The 21,972-nt window shown below is 51.2% G+C and overlaps 1 long non-coding RNA gene across 1 annotated transcript; it reads right to left on the bottom strand.

Moving 5' to 3' along the window:
- Positions 1 to 4,619: 4,619 nt before the first annotated feature.
- Positions 4,620 to 20,008, bottom strand: LOC141257248 (uncharacterized). The gene is made up of 4 exons (XR_012318042.1): positions 19,347 to 20,008; positions 17,028 to 17,184; positions 6,736 to 6,889; positions 4,620 to 6,566 (listed from the first exon to the last, which is right to left on the bottom strand). It is a non-coding gene; the product is annotated as an uncharacterized lncRNA (long non-coding RNA).
- Between the last annotated feature and the right edge of the window lie 1,964 nt (positions 20,009 to 21,972).

Genomic DNA, 21,972 nt, shown 5'->3' with positions numbered 1-21,972 from the left:
TTGCATGGCTCTTGTAAGGGGCATTGCAAGTTCCTCCGTCCTAATTTTTGGCAGCTTTTGCTTGGAAGGCATAAGCAAAGACTATGGGAGACCCACTCCCCAATAATGGGAATAATGTTTGTAATATGCTGTACTGCATGGCTCTTGTAAGGGGCATTGCAAGTTCCTCCGTCCTAATTTTTGGCAGTTTTGCTTGGAAGGCATAAGCAAAGACTATGGGAGACCCATTCCCCAATAATGGGAATAATGTTTGTAATATGCTGTACTGCATGGCTCTTGTAAGGGGCATTGCAAGTTCCTCTGTCCTAATTTTTGGCAGCTTTTGCTTGGAAGGCATAAGCAAAGACTATGGGAGACCCACTCCCCAATAATGGAAATAATGTTTTTAATATGCTGTACTGCATGGCTCTTGTAAGGGGCATTGCAAGTTCCTCCGTCCTAATTTTTGGCAGCTTTTGCTTGGAAGGCATAAGCAAAGACTATGGGAGACCCTCTCCCCAATAATGGGAATAATGTTTGTAATATGCTGTACTGCATGGCTCTTGTAAGGGGCATTGCAAGTTCCTCCGTCCTAATTTTTGGCAGCTTTTGCTTGGAAGGCATAAGCAAAGACTATGGGAGACCCACTCCCCAATAATGGAAATAATGTTTTTAATATGCTGTACTGCATGGCTCTTGTAAGGGGCATTGCAAGTTTCTCTGTCCTAACTTTTGGCAGCTTTTGCTTGGAAGGCATAAGCAAAGACTATGGGAGACCCACTCCCCAATAATGGGAATAATGTTTTTAAGATGCTGTACTGTATGGCTCTTGGAAGGGGCATTAAAACCGTCTTGTTAAGCTACTGTGACCTCCACCACTTTTCCAAGGGGCATTAAAACCGTCTTGTTAAGCTACTACGACCTCCACCGCTTTTCCAAGGGCCATTAAAACCATCTTGTTAAGCTACTGTGACCTCCACCACTTTTCCAAGGGGCATTAAAACCGTCTTCTTAAGCTACTGTGACCTCCACTTCTCTTCAAAGGGGCATTAAAACCGTCTTGTTAAACCACTCTGAACTCCACAGCTCTTCCAAGGGGCATTGAAATGTTGTTTTTAATTACCTCTAACCTCCACGACTCTTCCAACGGGCATTGCATTTCCTCCTAATTTTAGTCAGCTTTTGCTTTTCAATGCAAAGGCGAAAACTAAGGGAGACCCACTCCCCAATAAAGGGTAGAAGGTTTTTAGTACGCTGTAATCCACGTCTGTTTCAAGGGGCATTTCCTCATAATTTTTGGAAAGCCTTCCATTCACTGCTTAGGCCAACAGTGTACAGGAGACCCAGTTGCTATACATGGAAAAAACCGTTTAGTTAAGGCCCTCTGACCTCCATGTCACTTCCAAGGGGCATTGGAGTGCCTCGAAATTTTTGGTAGGCATTGCACTCACTGTATGCCCTATAACTGTGTAGCCGAACCGCTCCTTTTGGTACAGAAACATATCCTACAAGACATGGTTGGCCTGATATTGATGTGAATGGTCCTTGTTCCTCCTGCTCTTTCTCCTTTGCCACCACCTCATCCATCATTTATCACCTGAAGCTTTGTTTTAACGGGAGTCATAGAACTGGGATAGTAGCAGGAAAACATCCAGCAATCCTCGGAGGAGGTAGGATATGCACCAAAACGCTGACCACCTCAGGCCTAGCCGCTACTACATACATGCGCTTGCATGCCAAGAAAACAAAGCAGATGCTAACTTCTATCATCATCATGCTCCTCACCTTGGCACTCTCAACTCCCCTGATGGAGAAGCCAGGGCCCACCGGAGTCTGGTTCTCTGGTGGGCTCGTCCAATGCTGCCCTAAAGCAGGCCAGGCTAAAAAAAGTGTGGGGGAAGGTCACTGGAGAAATAGGGGCGGCTGGGGACCGTTTATGGACACCCGGCCGCCCCCAGGGGGCTGGGGACCGTGTGTGGACACCCGGCCGCGGGGCGGCTGGGGACCGAGTATGGACACCCGGCCGCCCCCTGGCGGCTGGGGACCGAGCGTGGACACCCGGCCGCCGGGGACTGAGTATGGATACCTCGCTGCCGAAGCAGCCATGATGTAATGGCCAGCTTCGGCCTCCTCCAAACTAAAAGGCACCATTTCAAGTGCAAGCAAGTAGTATGGTATTGCAGCCTGCGGGTGGGTGGGTGGCTGGCTGCATATTTGCGCTTGCATTGCAAGGAATGGGGGAGGTACAATTGAACACTGCCCTGGGACAAGGACTTGCACGGGGATAGTTGCAAGTCTCCATCTTCTGATGCGGCAAGGATCACTTCTGATGGGCACACTTTTAGACAGTGACCTGGGTGTCAGAGATGCTCGCAGGGGTCTTCCCCATGCTGTTCCCATGTCTTTTCAGCACTGTATGCATGTGTCACACAGCACATGGCCAGATAAGGTTGTAAAATGTTAAAATGACATTTCCCGGTGAATGCATTTGTCACAGTTGAAAGCAATACAAAAGTACAAAAACGCATAAAAAATGCTACTTGTGAACATAGCCCAAGGTGTGGAGGAGTATTTTTGTTTTTGGTTATTTATTTTACCTTATACACAAGTCTTTACCCTGGAAAGGAAGTTCCTTAACATATTTCACAGGAAAACCGTTTCAGTTTAGTTTTTGAACATTTTATTGTGAGCCCGTAAAAGTGGCTTAATACCTCTGACCACGTTGTTGACAGCAGTGACCTGAGGGTCAGAAATGCTTCCAGGGGCGATCCCCATGTCTTTTGGGCACTGTCACTATCGTTTTGGGCACTTTTTAGGCTTTCTACAGACTGCCGGGGGTGCCGCCGCAAAAATGCTCGGGTCTCCCATAGACTAACATTGGGCTTGTTGCTCAGGTCGAGCACCCGAGTATCACGGCGAGCTCGGCCCGAGCTTCGAGCACCCGAGCATTTTAGAGCTTGCTCAACACTAGTAAGAATTAAACAAAGGTGAAAAATTAACAGACAGTAGATGAGAGAAGTTTGCTACCAACACAGGAGGGAATTGAATAGGAAAAGAACATACCAAGCATAAAAGAGAGACACAGTCTTGAATGGGGTTCAATCAGTATGCAGAGTATTGCAGTTTTCCCCCTGGGGTCAGACCCCTGTGGCGTTTTCCCCCTCGGGTCATAGAAATCAAAGAAAGGTTGGAAGGAACATCCAGGGTCCTCGTGTCCAACCTCCTGCTCAATGCAGGATTCACTAAACCATCTCAGACAAATGTCTTTCCAGCCTCTGTTTGAACACTTCCATTGAAAGAGAACTCACCACCTCTCGTGGCAGCTTGTTCCCCTCATTGATCACCCTAAGGCTGTGTGCCCACGATGCGTTTTTAATGCGTTTCTGCAGCTGCAGAAACGCATTAAAAACGCATGATAGAAGGCCTGCCATGTCCCCCAATGATAATCCGCAGTGCTGTGCACATGCTGCGGAGATTTCCGCTGCGGATTATCATTGCGGAAAAAAACGCAGCACTACCAATTATTTTGCGGAAATGCTGCTTTTTCGCCGCCATTGACTTGCATTGGAACGCACCAATTCCGCAAGACTGCATCTGTACTTGCGTAATTGGTGCGTTCTAATGTGCGGATGGTACCCGGGTGTAGAGGAGAGGAAAGTCTCATACACACCCAAGTACCATTAAAAAAATCTGTAAAAAAAATAAATAAATAAAAATAAATGTATATTTACCTTCCGGCGGCCCGCCATGTGCTCCTCCTTGCTTCCCAGCACTTTTCAGTGGATTGAAGGACCTGCGCTGACGTCAGAGTCATGTGACGGGTCACGCGACGCTGACGTCGGCAGGTGTTTCAATCCACCGCTGCCGGCACCGAGCGAAGCAAGACAGCGCGGGCCATCGGAGGGTAAGTATATATTTATTTTTTTATTTTTTGACATTCTCTCGGGTCACACTATATAAATCCATGCTGTTTGCATGGATTTATATAGTGTGACCTAGTTGTCAGAAGCACTTTCCAAGTGATGCTAATCGCTTGGAAAGCGCTTGTCAATCCGCATGCGGAAATGTCAGTGAATAACGCTCCATTTCCGCATGTCCCTGGCAGGAAAACGCATGTACAATCCGCATGCGTTTTTTTCTGCCAGGGAGATGCAGAAACGCTCAGGAAAAAATCCTGAGCATTTCTGCATCGTGGGCACATGGCCTTACTGTCAAAAAGTTTTATTAAGTCTTCTCTCAGTCTTGTCTTTTGCAAGCTAAACATTCCCAAATCCTCTAACCGTTCCTCATAGGACATTGTTTGCCGACCACTCACAATCTGGTCGCTCTTCTCTGAACTTGCTCCAGTTTGTCGATGTCTTTTTTAAAATGTGGTATCCAAAACTGGACACAGTATCCAGATGAGGTCTGACCAAAGAGGAGTAGAGGGGGAACATTACTTCACGTGATCTAGACTGTATGCTTCTCTTAACCCTCCGTCACATACAATATCGGTTCTAACGAGTTCACATACAATGTGACTGTCAGGCGCAGGCTAGAAAAATACCTATAATATCTAATGTTTGCAATTTCAGTGCTCTAAAAGTGATCAGTGACCTTCATAGGGATGTAATAAAAGAGACTACACATAATCAGGTGCAAAAAAAACCCCATTTACTTAACATAAAACTAATAACTCTGAAATACAAACATTTCAAAACTCCCGCCAAATAGTCCCCAGTTCGACTCTGTCAAAAAACTCTACAAAGAAAATTTATGGAAACAAACTTAATTTTAAGGTACCTTAAGTACTATTAAACACATATTCAATCAGAATTAGATCCTGAAGTTTCCCCAGAAAAATTACACTTGCAGAGCAAAGAGCAAGAATTACACATCATTTTTGCATGTGTCAGGCAGATTGCATTATGACATTTGTGACATTCAGAATTAGAAAGCCTTCTGATTCAGCTTTCCGTGGTGCAGGTGGTGCATCTCCTTCTTTTGGGAGGTGGTGCATTTTCACTATCATCTTCTGGGCGGTATCTTTTGAGCTGAACTTGAAGGCGAGAGGGGATACCGATTGTTTTCATACTTCTCCTGCGTAGCTCTCCAAGCACTAGTTCATGGGCCAATTTTTTCAGATAGAATCGTCTACGGAGTGGTTCAAGCTTGTTTTCAAGGTAAATGACTTGTGAATTTATACCACCCAAATTTAACATGGCAAAAAATATGACCATTGGCCAGCGTTTGGTGTTTCTGCTGACGTTGAAAGTTGAGCACATCTGATCAGCTGTATCAACACCCCCTTTGGTTGCATTATAAAATGTAATTATCTCCGGGTTTTTTTGTGCCTCAGTTCCAGGATCGATGGCATCATCATCATGAAGTGTTGATAGAAGAAGTACAATTTTTTTTGCTTGTGGTACATAGGAAACCAAAACCTTTCCATTATGGAATGCAAACATACTGCTGTACTGTTATCTCCCTCTCACACTTACAAACTGTGTAGGCAATTCTTTTTTTATCTTTTCTTACAGTTCCGACATATGAAAGCTTCTGCATTTTCAGATAATAAATCAGATCACAATTTGAAAACCAATTGTCAGCTGTTATATTGCGACCCGATACAAATAAGGGCTCAGCCAGTCTTTTTACAACATCACTGGGTTTGTTGCTGACACAGTAAGGACCTTCTCGTTGTTTTCCTGCATAAACTTCCAGGTTGTAAGTGTAGGTCTTACTGGCATCAACAAGGGCATACATTTTTATTCCATATTTGTTAGGCTTTGATGGAATATATTGACGAAAGGCACATTTACCACGAAAACCAGGGAGCATTTCGTCAATAGTGAGATTCTCCCCAGGGCAATAGCTTTTTTTACAGTTTTCAACAAATTTTTGGAATATATCACGAATTGGAGCAAGTCGGTCATGTGTTTTACGTTCTGTTCGGGTAGTTCTGTCGTCAAACCGAAGGCAACGAATTAGAAGCTTGAATCTGTTTATGGACATAACAAGGCCAAATTTTTCAACTCCATCCCCATCTTTACTCCAAAGTTCCTCCAAACTTTGTCTATTTGCCCTATAAGCTCCTGCAAGGTATAATAATCCAAAAAAAGCACGCAGTTCTATTTCATCTGTGGCCTTGATGGTTCTGTTGCAGATGAACTTGTCCTTTATAATGTCTATATATTGGTTGGTATATGTGACAATAGAGTCCAGAATGTCATCTGTGAATAAACTATTGCAGCATTCAACTGCAGTTTTTGCATTACTTGCAGTTCCTATAACTGCAGGAAGGTGAGTAATAATGTTTTGAGGTTCCCTACGTTTTTTCTGGAGTGGCTTCTTGTTCCATTGTTTTTTTTTTTTTATCTTTTCCCATATAATAAGATTCTACATCTTCATCCTCATCACTGTCACCATCTTGCTCTGTTTCAGAATCCACTTCACATACTTCCACCTCATGAGAATCAATCTCACTTTCCTCTCCTAAATCCTCATTCAGTGTGGGGTCTGCATCATCTAACAGCATGTTTGTTACTTCATCAACATCAAGGTTTTTTGATAAATTGTACATTTTCCTCTCCATTTCAGCAGATAATCTGAAGCAAGAGAAGGAATATGTGTTAGGGAACTACTGTATATGCCTGAGCAGCACACTTTCTTTTTTAATCTGCCTTATTTCTATGAAATATCCTCACACTTTGTGCTATACATTCATAAAACAAGCTAAATAAACAATTGTGATGAATAAAAACATAAAATACCAACCTTATTGAGTGTGACGTGTTCACATACAATGAGCCTGAGAGATTAGCGCAGTTATATCTGTCCTCCTGAAGCTCTGCAATCCAACTGTGGTATGAGGTTTCACAGAGCTGCTAGAGACAGGAGACTACCTGGAGGGAGGGGATTTCCTCACAATCTGGTGAGGAAGGAGAAATGAAAGTAAAAGAGATGTGCCTGTCAGGCCTATTGTATGTGACGGAGGGTTAATACATCCTAGAACTGTGTTTGCCTTTTTGCTGCTGCATCACACTGTTGACTCCTGTGCAGTCTGTGATCTATTAGTATACCTAACTCTTTTTCACACGTGCTGTTGCTTAACTCTATTCCTCCCATTCTGTATATGCTTTTCTAATTTTTCTTGCGCAGATGTAGGACTTTGCATTTCTCTCTGTTAAAAACCATTGTTAGTTGCTGCCCACAGTTCCAGTTTGTTTAGATCTTGTTGAATCCTGTCTTCTCTAGTATTATTATCCTTCCTAGTTTGTGTCATCAGCAAATGTAATCAGTTTACCCTCAATTCCTTCATCTAAATCATTGATAAAGATGTTGAACTACACAGGACCCAGGACAGAGCCTTGTGGTACCCCACTTAAGACATTCTTCCAACTGGATGTGCAACCATTTATGACCACTCTTCGGGTCCGATCACTAAGCCAGTGATGAATCCACCTAACAGTTGCTTTGTCCATTCCATAGTTGGTCATTTTTTCAATAAGGATGGTATGAGATACTTTGTCAAATACTTTGCTGAAGTCAAGATATACTATATTTACTCTTTCCCTGATCCACCCAGTCAGTGATTCTGTCATAGAAGGAAATTAAGTTAGTCTGACATGAATTATTGTAATGCACACGCCCGGGCTGAGCGGCGTGTGCGTGTGATTGTAGTGATTCCACTGGACCGTGCCGGAGAGTGAATGCCTGGAGGGGCGTAACTAGGTATTCACCCGATCCGACCAGGGTCGCACGACGGCATACGACGCCAGTGCACCAAGGAGGAACCGAGCAGAGGGACCAGGTGCTACTCCAGGACAGACCCCGGACACGGCTGTTGACCCACACAGGGGAATACAGGAACAGACTGGTAGGCTGGAATACAGACTGGTGGGTATAGGCTGGCTCGACTGGGATGCAGGCAGGCGGGTATGCAGGCAGGGGGGTACAGGCAAGCACAGCTAGAGTGCAGACAGGGAGGCACTAGCAGGTAGGAACACAGGCGGGATAGGACCCAGTACACACTGGGACTCAGGAACAATACAGACAGAGGGGTACAGGCAAGCACAGCTAGAGTGCAGACAGGGAGGCACTAGCAGGTAGGGACACTGGCGGGATAGGACCCAGTACACATTGTGACTCAGGAACAGAACCACAGATGTGGCGGACAAACACAGCAGAGTGAGGCCGCCCAGAGAGGTGAGTGAGAGCAGAGCAGGACAAGGCCGCCAGGAGCGGTGAGCAAAGGGTCAGAGCTGAGCGAGACTGCCGGAGCAGTGAGCAAGAGTAAAGCAGGACGAGGCCGCCTGGAGCGGTGAGCAAGACTGCCGGAGCAGTGAGCAAAAGGATAAGAGCGGAGCGAGACTGCCGGAGCAGTGAGCAAAAGGGTCAGAGCAGAGCAAGGCTGCCGGAGCAGCGAGCAAAAGGAGCCAGAGCAGGCTAGAACCGCCGGAGCGGTGAGCAAAGGAGTCAGAGCAGGCTAGAACCGCCGGAGCGGTGAGCAAAGGAGTCAGAGCAGGCTAGAACCGCCGGAGCGGTGAGCAAAGGAGTCAGAGCAGGCTAGAACCGCCAGAGCGGTGAGCAAAGGAGTCAGAGCAGGCTAGAACCGCCAGAGCGGTGAGCAAAGGAGTCAGAGCAGGCTAGAACCGCCGGAGCGGTGAGCAAAGGAGTCAGAGCAGGCTAGAACCGCCGGAGCGGTGAGCAAAGGAGCCAGAGCAGGCTAGAACCGCCGGAGCGGTGAGCAAAGGAGCCAGAGCAGGCTAGAACCGCCGGAGCGGTGAGCAAAGGAGCCAGAGCAGGCTAGAACCGCCAGAGCGGTGAGCAAAGGAGCCAGAGCAGGCTAGAACCGCCGGAGCGGTGAGCAAAGGAGTCGGAGCAGGGGGGACAGGGCTCTGTTCACACGGAACAGACAGGAAGAGAAAGGCAGAGCCAGATACCCACAGGGTACTTGCAGTGAAGTAGCGAGTGGACCACAAACTCACAAACGGGAGTACAGAGACAACAAGCAGGAGTTCGGTACGAGTTCAGACTCTGCAGAAAAAGGAAGGGAACGGACATAGAGGCAAAACATGTAAAGGATAGGAGAGAGTTCAGACTGGAACTGAGTGTACGGAGGAGACCGACACTGCAGCGGGATACAGGAGCGGGTCTGGGAATACTGCCCCCAGAGAGGCGGGACGAACAGGCAAGGAGCGTGTTCAGACAGGACAGACAAGATACAGGAGCGGGTCTAGGTAATCGGCCCCTAGAAGGCAGGAGGAACAGGCTAGGAGCGTGTTCAGACAGGACGGACAAGATACAGGAGCGGGTCTAGGTAATCGGCCCCTAGAAGGCAGGAGGAACAGGCTAGGAGCGTGTTCAGACAGGCCTGGAAATACAGCCTCCAGGATAGGCAGACAAGAGAACACAGAACGGGACCTGGCACCTTCAGAGTGCAAGCACACACTGAATGAAACACTATGCTCAGGCGCCATCTTGAGGAAGAAGGTGGTATAAATACCCAAAGATGGACAGCAATAGGCTGAAGGTGCAACAGGGGCGTGTCCGCAGCAGGTACAAGAAACAGGAAGTTCAGCGGGCGTCGCCCTATGCAGCCAAAACAGACAAACAGACAGCAAGGAGGGAAGCCAGAGAGACACCCTGGACAGGAGATCAAGTGCGCGCTCTTGCACAGTGGGAGATGGACCACTATGCAAGGACGCCGCCAGGTATGTTACAGTACCCCCCCCCTTACGCCCCCTCTTCTTCAGGCCTGCCAGAATCTTCCGCAGGGAATTCGAGGACCAGTCGTTCACTTCAAGGAGATCACTTCCACTGTCCACAGGAAAAATTGATCTCATCTGGTTAGCTAGGATGCTACCTCCTATCCAGCCATCCTTAGCTACAGACGAAACGGGTGGAGTACCAGGAACAGCACACAAGTTAGTCTCTCTCCACATATTTTCAGGTGGCACCCCAGAGGGTACAGGAGACAACTGGAAGTCCTTCACCGGGTTGGAGGGGGACAGAGACTTGGGGGTAATCTCTGCTTCGAGGTACATCTTGTCAAGCTCACAGGAAGAAATAGACGGGTTATCAGGTACATAATGAGGAAAAGTCACTGTCTCTTTGTTATCTGGTGGTACCCTGGAGAATTCAGGAAACAACTGGAGGTCCTCCGCCAGGTCAGAGGGGTGTAGAGACTCAAGGGTAACCTCTGCTTCAGAGTACACAAGGTCGGACTCACTGGACGAAGCAAGCGAGGTATCAGATCCAGGATATAGGAAAGTCTCTGTCCATTCACCACCAGGTGGCACCCCGAAGGGTTCTGGAGACAACTGGAGGTCCTCCGCCTGGTCGGAGGGGTGTAGAGACTCGGGAGTAACCTCTGCTTCGGAGTACACTAGGTTGGACTCACTGGACGAAGCGAGCGAGGTATCAGGTACAGAGTATAGGAGAGTCTCTGTCCTTTCGCTACCAGGTAGCACCCCGAAGGGTTCTGGAGACAACTGGAGGTCCTCCGCCTGGTCGGAGGGGTGTAGAGACTCGGGGGTAACTACCACTTTGGGGTACCCATTGTCAGGCTCACAGGACGAAGCGGACAAAGTATCGAGTACCGAGTGTAGAGAAGTCTCTCTCCATTTGTCATCGAGTGGTATCCCGGAGGATTCAGGAGGCAACAGGGGGTCCTCCGCCAGGTAGTAGAGGTGCACAGACTCAGAGGTAACCACAGCTTTGGAGCATCCTTGGACATGCACACCGGTTAAAGTGGGTGAAGCATCTGATGCCGGGTGCAGGAAGTTCTCCTGTGTGGAGTCTGGATGGGCAGAAGTCTCTTCGGGCAGGAGAACCGGAGCACTACCCACGCACATTACCCGTTGGGGCTTCTCCGGGATACAGGGAGATGAAGCTTCAGTAGGGACTTCAAGGTGGGGGTCAGGAGGTCTCAGGGAGGACAGACCCTGGCGTGACGGCTTGCCTCTACGTCTAGCACGTCTGGACTGCCTCTTGAGGTTGGGAGAAGTATTCCGGAAAGCGTAGTCACCCTGTGAGGATTCTGGGTGGGCAGTAGTCTCATTGGGCTGGAGGACTATTGCGCTACCCACACACATTACCCATCGGGGCTGCTCCGGGATATTGGGAGGTGAAGCTTCAGCAGGAGCCTCCGGGTTAGGATCATCGAAGACCATTAGAAAGGCCACCAGGAAGGCCATTAGGTCCAGGAGGATCGGATCCTGTGTTTCATATAGGGGGTTGATCCATTCCAAGGCATCACCCGCCAGGTAAGACATAATGAATGCCACCTTAACCCGATCGGTGGGAAAACATAGAGGGTAGAACTTGAAGTGTAGCATGCATTGCTCCACAAATGCACGACTTTGTCTTGGATCCCCATAGTAACGTGGCGGATCCGCAGGAACGAGAGCGGATAGATCCATCTGGACGGGTGCGTAATTAGCCTGGAACTCAGCTGAGAAAAAAAAAAAAATTATTTATTTATTTTTAATGCATGTATTCACTGGAAACTTCTCAGAGAGCGAAGGCCGTGGGGCTCAACGGGAACCATGGCCTGAGCATGCTGTAATGCACACGCCCGGGCTTAGCGGCGTGTGCGTGTGATTGTAGTGATTCCACTGGACCGTACCGGAGAGTGAATGCCTGGAGGGGCGTAACTAGGTATTCACCCGATCCGACCAGGGTCGCACGACGGCATACGACGCCAGTGCACCAAGGAGGAACCGAGCAGAGGGACCAGGTGCTACTCCAGGACAGACCCCGGACACGGCTGTTGACCCACACAGGGGAATACAGGAACAGACTGGTAGGCTGGAATACAGACTGGTGGGTATAGGCTGGCTCGACTGGGATGCAGGCAGGCGGGTATGCAGGCAGGGGGGTACAGGCAAGCACAGCTAGAGTGCAGACAGGGAGGCACTAGCAGGTAGGAACACAGGCGGGATAGGACCTAGTACACACTGGGACTCAGGAACAATACAGACAGAGGGGTACAGGCAAGCACAGCTAGAGTGCAGACAGGGAGGCACTAGCAGGTAGGGACACTGGCGGGATAGGACCCAGTACACATTGTGACTCAGGAACAGAACCACAGATGTGGCGGACAAACACAGCAGAGTGAGGCCGCCCAGAGAGGTGAGTGAGAGCAGAGCAGGACAAGGCCGCCAGGAGCGGTGAGCAAAGGGTCAGAGCTGAGCGAGACTGCCGGAGCAGTGAGCAAGAGTAAAGCAGGACGAGGCCGCCTGGAGCGGTGAGCAAGACTGCCGGAGCAGTGAGCAAAAGGATAAGAGCGGAGCGAGACTGCCGGAGCAGTGAGCAAAAGGGTCAGAGCAGAGCAAGGCTGCCGGAGCAGCGAGCAAAAGGAGCCAGAGCAGGCTAGAACCGCCGGAGCGGTGAGCAAAGGAGTCAGAGCAGGCTAGAACCGCCGGAGCGGTGAGCAAAGGAGTCAGAGCAGGCTAGAACCGCCGGAGCGGTGAGCAAAGGAGTCAGAGCAGGCTAGAACCGCCAGAGCGGTGAGCAAAGGAGTCAGAGCAGGCTAGAACCGCCAGAGCGGTGAGCAAAGGAGTCAGAGCAGGCTAGAACCGCCGGAGCGGTGAGCAAAGGAGTCAGAGCAGGCTAGAACCGCCGGAGCGGTGAGCAAAGGAGCCAGAGCAGGCTAGAACCGCCGGAGCGGTGAGCAAAGGAGCCAGAGCAGGCTAGAACCGCCGGAGCGGTGAGCAAAGGAGCCAGAGCAGGCTAGAACCGCCAGAGCGGTGAGCAAAGGAGCCAGAGCAGGCTAGAACCGCCGGAGCGGTGAGCAAAGGAGTCGGAGCAGGGGGGACAGGGCTCTGTTCACACGGAACAGACAGGAAGAGAAAGGCAGAGCCAGATACCCACAGGGTACTTGCAGTGAAGTAGCGAGTGGACCACAAACTCACAAACGGGAGTACAGAGACAACAAGCAGGAGTTAGGTACGAGTTCAGACTCTGCAGAAAAAGGAAGGGAACGGACATAGAGGCAAAACAGGTAAAGGATAGGAGAGAGTTCAGACTGGAACTGAGTGTACGGAGGAGACCGACACTGCAGCGGGATACAGGAGCGGGTCTGGGAATACTGCCCCCAGAGAGGCGGGACGAACAGGCAAGGAGCGTGTTCAGACAGGACAGACAAGATACAGGAGCGGGTCTAGGTAATCGGCCCCTAGAAGGCAGGAGGAACAGGCTAGGAGCGTGTTCAGACAGGACGGACAAGATACAGGAGCGGGTCTAGGTAATCGGCCCCTAGAAGGCAGGAGGAACAGGCTAGGAGCGTGTTCAGACAGGCCTGGAAATACAGCCTCCAGGATAGGCAGACAAGAGAACACAGAACGGGACCTGGCACCTTCAGAGTGCAAGCACACACTGAATGAAACACTATGCTCAGGCGCCATCTTGAGGAAGAAGGTGGTATAAATACCCAAAGATGGACAGCAATAGGCTGAAGGTGCAACAGGGGCGTGTCCGCAGCAGGTACAAGAAACAGGAAGTTCAGCGGGCGTCGCCCTATGCAGCCAAAACAGACAAACAGACAGCAAGGAGGGAAGCCAGAGAGACACCCTGGACAGGAGATCAAGTGCGCGCTCTTGCACAGTGGGAGATGGACCACTATGCAAGGACGCCGCCAGGTATGTTACAATTATTAGTTACAAACCCATGCTGACTCTGGTTAATCACTTCATTCTCATAAAGGTACTTGCATTCATGTTGTTTAATAATTTGTTCAAAGATCGTTCCTGGTATAGAAGTAAGGCTCACTGGCCTATAGTTCCCTGGGTCCACCTTCTTCCCCTTTTTGAACATAGGGACACCATTTGCTCTTCTCCAGTCTTCTGGGACTTCTCCTGTTCTCCAAAAATGTTCAAAGATTATGGAGAGTGGTTCAATAATTTCCTCTACGATCTCCTTCAGTACTCTGGGGTGTAATTCATCTCGACCTGGAGACTTGAATTAATTTATGTTAGCCAAGTATTCCCTCAAAATCTCTCTGTTTATAGATAGAAGAATCCACACTATTCCTTCAATAGTACAGTCAGGATCAGTTGATGTTACAGTGGTGGCCAAAAGTATTGGCACCCCTGCAATTCTGTCAGATAATACTCAGTTTCTTCCTGAAAATGATTGCAATCACAAATTCTTTGGTCTTATTATCTTCATTTAATTTGCTTGCAAGGAAAAAACACAAAAGAGAATGAAGCAAAAATCAAATCACTGATCATTTCACACAAAACTCCAAAAATGGGCCGGACAAAAGTATTGGCACCCTCAGCCTAATACTTGGTTGCACAACCTTTAGCTAAAATAACTGCGAACAACCGCTTCCGGTAACCATCAATGAGTTTCTTACAATGCTCTGCTGGAATTGTAGACCATTCTTCTTTGGCAAACTGCTCCAGGTCCCTGATATTTGAAGGGTGCCTTCTCCAAACTTCCATTTTGAGATCTCTCCACAGGTTTTCTATGGGATTCAGGTCTGGACTCATAGCTGGCCACTAGTGTTGAGCGAGTATGTTCTATTAACCCTTTCGGCGAGTACGCTCAGGCCGAGCTCCGAGTATTTATAGCTACTCGGTGATATGGTTGAATCGCTCCCGTGTGCATGATTTGCGACTGTTTGACAGTTTTATTACATGGGTGGAATGTCTATTTCTTACACATTCCTCACATGTAATAAAGCTGTCAAACAGTTGCAAATCATGCACACCGGAGCAATTCAACCATATCACCGAGCAGCTATAAATACTCGGAGCTCGGCCCGAGCATACTCGGACAGAACATACTCGCTCAACACTACTGGCCACCTTAGAAGTCTCCAGTGCTTTCTCTCAAACCATTTTATAGTGCTTTTGGAAGTGTGTTTTGGGTCATTGTCCTGCTGGAAGACCCATGACCTCTGGGGGATACCCAGCTTTCTCACACTGGGCCCTACATTATGGTGCAAAATTTGTTGGTAGTCTTCAGACTTCATAATGCCATGCACACAGTCAAGCAGTCCAGTGCCAGAGGCAGCAAAGCAACCCCAAAACATCAGGGAACCTCCGCCATGTTTGACTGTAGGGACCGTGTTCTTTTCTTTGAATGCCTCTTTTTTTTCCTGTACACTCTATGTTGATGCTTTTTGCCAAAAAGCTCTACTTTTGTCTCATCTGACCAGAGAACATTCTTCCAAAACGTTTTAGGCTTTTGTCAGGTAAGTTTTGGCAAACTCCAGCCTGGCTTTTTTATGTCTCGGGGTAAGAAGTGGGGTCTTCCTGGGTATCCTACCATACAGTCCCTTTTCATTCAGACGCCGACGGATAGTATGGGTTGACACTGTTGTACCCTCGGACTGCAGGGCAGCTTCAACTTGTTTGGATGTTAGTCGAGGTTCTTTATCCACCATCCGCACAATCTTGCGTTGAAATCTCTCGTCAATTTTTCTTTTCCGTCCACATCTAGGGAGGTTAGCCACAGTGCCATGGGCTTTAAACTTCTTGATGACACTGCGCACGGAAGACACAGGAACATTCAGGTCTTTGGAGATGGACTTGTAGCCTTGAGATTGCTCATGTTTCCTCACAATTTGGTTTCTCAAGTCCTCAGACAGTTCTTTGGTCTTCTTTCTTTTCTCCATGCTCAATGTGGTACACACAAGGACACAGGACAGAGGTTGAGTCAACTTTAATCCATGTTAACTGGCTGCAAGTGTGATTTAGTTATTGCCAACACCTGTTAGGTGCCACAGGTAAGTTACAGGTGCTGTTAATTACACGAATTACAGAAGCATCACATGATTTTTCAAAGGGTGCCAATACTTTTGTCCACCCCCTTTTTTAGGTTTGGTGTGGAATTATATCCAATTTGGCTTTAGGACAATTCTTTTTGTGTTTTTTCATTGAAGACAAATTAAATGAAGAGAATAAGACCAAAGAATTTGTGATTGCAATCATTTTCAGGAAGAAACTGAGTATTATCTGACAGAATTGCAGGGGTGCCAATACTTTTGGCCACCACAGTATATTTACTTTCTTAAGAGAACACAGAAGCAAAATATGAATCTAAAAGGCAACGGCAAAATCCTGTGTTCCTTCAGTTTGCGGGGACTCTTCACTTATCCCAGAATGCAGTGGGAATATGCCAAGGATCTTCGCAGAACTCCTCCCCTATTGAACAAAACAAATTTCTGTGGAATAACTGTGAAATGCGGTTTGACGATTTCCTTCGAGCAGCTCGATCAAGCTACACCCAAAGATCTTCAGACTCGCGGCGACTCTTCACTTTTCCCAGAATGCACCAGAAATATCAAAACTATCTCCCTTGAGCTTCAATTCCTGGTTTGACGATTTACTTCAAGCAGCTCGATACAGCTACGCCAGAGGTGTATCTAGGTTTTCTGACACCCGGGTCAAGAATTCCGTTTGGCGCCCCCCCCCCCCCCAGCACATATGCGATTTGCACATTTAGTCACTTGCCGACGAGCTGCTCTCACTAATTCTCTCAATGTTCAGTGAAAAACTGAAAGAAGCAGGAAGAGAAGCTCGTTATCACGTGACCGTAAAGTGGCCATGTGATGACTGCTGGAACCTGCAAGCAGAGCTGAATCCTGACAGTGAGGATATTACACGCTGTTAGGATTGGCTATAGGGCTTTATTTTATAATTAAAGGGCATGTCCAGATTTGACATGAAAGTCTGTAGTCACTCTATGTGACTGCAGGCTTCTCAATTCTCACAGTGCATGCACTGAACACTTTTTGGATGCTTTCTTACCGGTGGCAAGAGTGGACGGTCACGTCAGGACAAGCATGTGATATGTATACTTCTGGCCACATTCCGACTAGACGTATCCGGCCTTGCTCAATTCATTTTCATTGAGTAAGGCCATACGTCTAGTCGTCATGTGACCGCATGTATGCAAATCGCCGGCACCAGAGAATCCTGACAGTGTGCAGTGCGCACTGTGAGAATTCAGAAGTCTGCAGTCACACAGAATGACTGCAGGCTCATCACAACCTTGGACAACCACTTTAATGCTTCTATAAAAATATGAGAATTAGTCAGTATCACAAAAACCTTTACATCCAGGTATCCGATAGATGGCGCTGTCTCTGGAGTCGTTCTCTTTCTTCTTCATCTTGTCCAGACTCCATGATGACTTTTCTCATCTACAGCTCGTCTCTGCAGACTTCCATCTTCTCCAGTCTTCTACAGCACATCCCCACACGATGCCCTTAAAGATACAGTGTCATTATAATGCTCCTGAATAATAAAATCTGTCCTACGCTGAGCCCCTGAATAAATAATTGTCCCTCACTTTATTCCCTGCACAAAATATGACCCCCATACTGTCCCTCTTATGGTACATGACCTCCACACTGCCCCTCCTTACCATACTGGGCCCCCTCTTCACACTGTCCTCACACTGTGTCCCCCCTATAGGGCCCATTCTCTATACTGTGCCCCCTCACCACACTCCCCCTCCTTGGCATACAGTCTCCTCCTGGCTGTGACCTTACACTGTCCCCCCAATGCTACTCAGTCTCTATTCTGTGCCCACTCACACTTTTCTCCCCCCATACTGTCTCCTCACACTACTCCACTCAATAATTTCCTCACACATTTCCCCCTCCCTCCTCATAATATCTTCTCTCACATCCCCCTGCTAACCATACTGTCTCCTCATATATTTACCCCCTCACACATCCCCCCAATTCCCCATACCGTGTCTGCACACATCACCAGCGCTCCCCATACTGTGTCTGCACACATCACCAGCGCTCCCCATACTGTGTCTGCACCCATTCCCCTCCTTTGCTCTCCATATTGCGTACGCACCCACCCTCCCCATTCAGTATCCGCACCCACCTCCCCCACAAAATCTTCCCCCAGCCATACAATAAATCCCCCACTAAATCTTCCTCCAGCCATACAATAAATCCCCCCACTAAATCTTCCCCCAGCCATACAATAAATCCCCCCACTAAATCTTCCCCGAGCCATACAATAAATCCCCCCACTAAATCTTCCCCCAGCCATACAATAAATCCCCCCACTAAATCTTCCCCCAGCCATACAATAAATCCCCCCACTAAATCTTCCTCCAGCCATACAATAAATCCCCCCACTAAATCTTCCTCCAGCCATACAATAAATCCCCCCACTAAATCTTCCTCCAGCCATATAATAAATCCCCCCACTAAATCTTCCTCCAGCCATACAATAAATCCCCCCACTAAATCTTCCTCCAGCCATACAATAAATCCCCCCACTAAATCTTCCCCCAGCCATACAATAAATCCCCCCACTAAATCTTCCCCCAGCCATACAATAAATCCCCCCACTAAATCTTCCCCCAGCCATACAATAAATCCCCCCACTAAATCTTCCCCCAGCCATACAATAAATCCCCCCACTAAATCTTCCTCCAGCCATACAATAAATCCCCCCACTAAATCTTCCTCCAGCCATACAATAAATCCCCCCACTAAATCTTCCTCCAGCCATACAATAAATCCCCCCACTAAATCTTCCTCCAGCCATACAATAAATCCCCCACCCGCTCTAAATCTTCCCTCCTTATCAATATATCTTGGGTGTCTTCAGCTCTGGAGCACAGAGCACTCAGCACCGCTCCCGCCTCTGCAGCGCCAGCGAGTGACGTCAGCAACGTGATCACATGGTGCGATCACATAGTCTGATCACATGGTGCGATCACATAGTCTGATCACGCTGCTGGCGTCAATCTAACCTGGCGGTCAGAGCTTCAATTGTACTTGCGTCTGAAAGACACTGTAGTGCCGGCGTCCCTGCCCTCTGCTAGGCAGGGACGCTGTTCCCCTCACCGCTCTGCTCCGTGCCCGGCGTCCCTCTCCCGCTCTGCTGGCAGCGCGAGCTCCTTCCCGGCCACTGTGCTTAGGGCGCGCGCGCTCTCCCTCCCTCTTAAAGGGGCCGCGCGCGCCGTCCTAAGGAGTCCCCGGCCAATGGCCGGAGGACTTTACCATATATAAGGCACCTCCTCCAAAATGGAGGTGCCCAAGCAATGTTGTTTGCACCTGTGCTTCAGCCCTCAGGTCCCGTTGCCAGTTACCTGCCAGATTCCTGCCTGATTACTTGCTACCTGCCTGCTAGTCTGAGGTCCGACGGTCTGCCTTCCAACTCCTGTCAGTCTGTCTATGGACCAGCTTGCCCGCTCACCTGGGAGCGCACATCTGCTACCTGCCTGCTAGCCTACCTGGAGGCTCCGCCGTCACGTGCTGTGACCACCTGCCTGTCCAGTGACTCCTGCCCGCTCACCTGGGAGCGCTCATCTGCTACCAGTCTGCTTGCCTACCCGGAGGCTCTGCCGTCACGTGCTGTGACCACCCGCCTGTCCAGAGACTTCTGCCCGCTCACCTGGGAGCGCTCATCTGTCGCCTGTCCGCTGGTCTTCCTGGAGGCTCCGCCGTCACATGCTGTGACCACCCGTTCATCCAGAGACTCTCGCCTGCTCACCTGGGAGCTCACGTCTATCTTCAGCCGCCACAGGTCGTACCAACCCTATACCTAGAGACTGCCCCGGTCACTTGCCGTGACCTCCAGCCCGTTCACTCAGAGACTGTCCCGTTCACTCAGAGACTGTCCCGTTCACCTGCTGAGACTTCCAGCCCGTCTTCCCTGGTCGCCACCCGCTCCCTTACAAGGACCGCCCCCTTGTATAGTAGCTCAGAGGTTCCGCCTCCCAGACCCGTTACAGACACTGTGAGCCGGCTGTCAGCTCGCTCCGATGACAGCCAAGTCCCAGTCCGGGGGAGACACATCGGACAGCCGCATTAGGTGGCATGACTGCGCCCCCCCGATACGCCTCTGAGCTACGCCCAGAAGATCTTCAGACTTGCGGCGACTCTTCACTCTTGCAAGAACGCACCAGGAATATGCAAATTATCTCCCTCGAGCTTCAATCCCTGGTCGCACCCCCGTGACATTTTCCCCCCTCGGGTCGGACCCCCGTGACATTTCCCCCCTCGGGTCGGACTCCCTTGACGTTTCCCCCCTCGGGTCGGACCCCCATGACGTTTCCCCCCCCCCTCGGGTCGGACTCCCGTGACGTTCCCCCCCCCTCGGGTCGGACTCCCGTGACGTTCCCCCCCCCTCGGGTCGGACTCCCGTGACGTTTCCCCCCTCGGGTCGGACTCCCGTGACGTTTCCCCCCTCGGGTCGGACCCCCATGACGTTTCCCCCCCCCCTCGGGTCGGACTCCCGTGACGTTCCCCCCCCCTCGGGTCGGACTCCCGTGACGTTCCCCCCCCCTCGGGTCGGACTCCCGTGACGTTTCCCCCCTCGGGTCGGACTCCCGTGACGTTTCCCCCCTCGGGTCGGACTCCCGTGACGTTTCCCCCCTCGGGCCGGACCCCCGTGACATTTTCCCCCCTCGGGTCGGACCCCCGTGACATTTCCCCCCTCGGGTCGGACTCCCTTGACGTTTCCCCCCTCGGGTCGGACCCCCATGACGTTTCCCCCCCCCCTCGGGTCGGACTCCCGTGACGTTCCCCCCCCCTCGGGTCGGACTCCCGTGACGTTCCCCCCCCCTCGGGTCGGACTCCCGTGACGTTTCCCCCCTCGGGTCGGACTCCCTTGACGTTTCCCCCCTCGGGTCGGACCCCCATGACGTTTCCCCCCCCCCTCGGGTCGGACTCCCGTGACGTTCCCCCCCCCTCGGGTCGGACTCCCGTGACGTTCCCCCCCCCTCGGGTCGGACTCCCGTGACGTTTCCCCCCTCGGGTCGGACTCCCGTGACGTTTCCCCCCTCGGGTCGGACTCCCGTGACGTTTCCCCCCTCGGGCCGGACCCCCGTGACGTTTCCCCTCTCGGGCCGGACCCCCGTGACGTTTTCCCCCCTCGGGTCGGATCCCCGTGACGTTTCCCCCCTCGGGTCGGACTCCCGTGACGTTTCCCCCCTCGGGTCGGACCCCCGTGACGTTTCCCCTCTCGGGCCGGACCCCCGTGACGTTTCCCCCTCGGGTCGGACCCCGGTGACGTTTCCCCCCCTCGGGTCGGATCCCCGTGACGTTTCCCCCTCGGGTCGGACCCCGGTGACGTTTTCCCCCCCTTGGGTCGGGACCCCGTGACGTTTCCCCCCTCAGGCCGGACCCCCGTGACGTTTCCCCCCTCGGGCCGGACCCCCGTGACGTTTCCCCCCTCGGGTCGGACCCCCGTGACGTTTCCCCTCTCGGGCCGGACCCCCGTGACGTTTCCCCCTCGGGTCGGACCCCGGTGACGTTTCCCCCCCTCGGGTCGGATCCCCGTGACGTTTCCCCCTCGGGTCGGACCCCGGTGACGTTTTCCCCCCCTTGGGTCGGGACCCCGTGACGTTTCCCCCCTCAGGCCGGACCCCCGTGACGTTTCCCCCCTCGGGTCGGATCCCCGTGACGTTTCCCCCTCGGGTCGGACCCCGGTGACGTTTTCTCCCCCTTGGGTCGGGACCCCGTGACGTTTCCCCCCTCAGGCCGGACCCCCGTGACGTTTCCCCCCTCGGGCCGGACCCCCGTGACGTTTCCCCCCTCGGGCCGGACCCCCGTGACGTTTCCCCCCTCGGGCCGGACTCCCGTGACGTTTCCCCCCTCGGGTCGGACCCCCGTGACGCTTCCCCCTCTCGGGTCGGATCCCCGTGACGTTTCCCCCCTCGGGCCGGACCCCCGTGACGTTTCCCCCCTCGGGCCGGACCCCCGTGACGTTTCCCCCCTCGGGCCGGACCCCCGTGACGTTTCCCCCCTTGGGTCGGATCCCCGTGACGTTTCCCCCTCGGGTCGGACCCCGGTGACGTTTTCCCCCCCTTGGGTCGGGACCCCGTGACGTTTCCCCCCTCGGGCCGGACCCCCGTGACGTTTCCCCCCTCGGGCCGGACCCCCGTGACGTTTCCCCCCTCGGGCCGGACCCCCGTGACGTTTACCCCCTCGGGCCGGACCCCCGTGACGTTTCCCCCCTCGGGCCGGACCCCCGTGACGTTTCCCCCCTCGGGCCGGACCCCCGTGACGTTTCCCCC

This window comes from Phyllobates terribilis, unplaced genomic scaffold (genome assembly GCF_046119375.1).
Source record: "Phyllobates terribilis strain yellow unplaced genomic scaffold, ASM4611937v1 Scaffold_3__8_contigs__length_932513732, whole genome shotgun sequence".
Taxonomy (NCBI): domain Eukaryota; kingdom Metazoa; phylum Chordata; class Amphibia; order Anura; family Dendrobatidae; genus Phyllobates; species Phyllobates terribilis.
The sequence above is the reverse complement of the archived record's forward strand: the minus strand, read 5'-3'. Positions and strand labels throughout refer to the sequence as shown.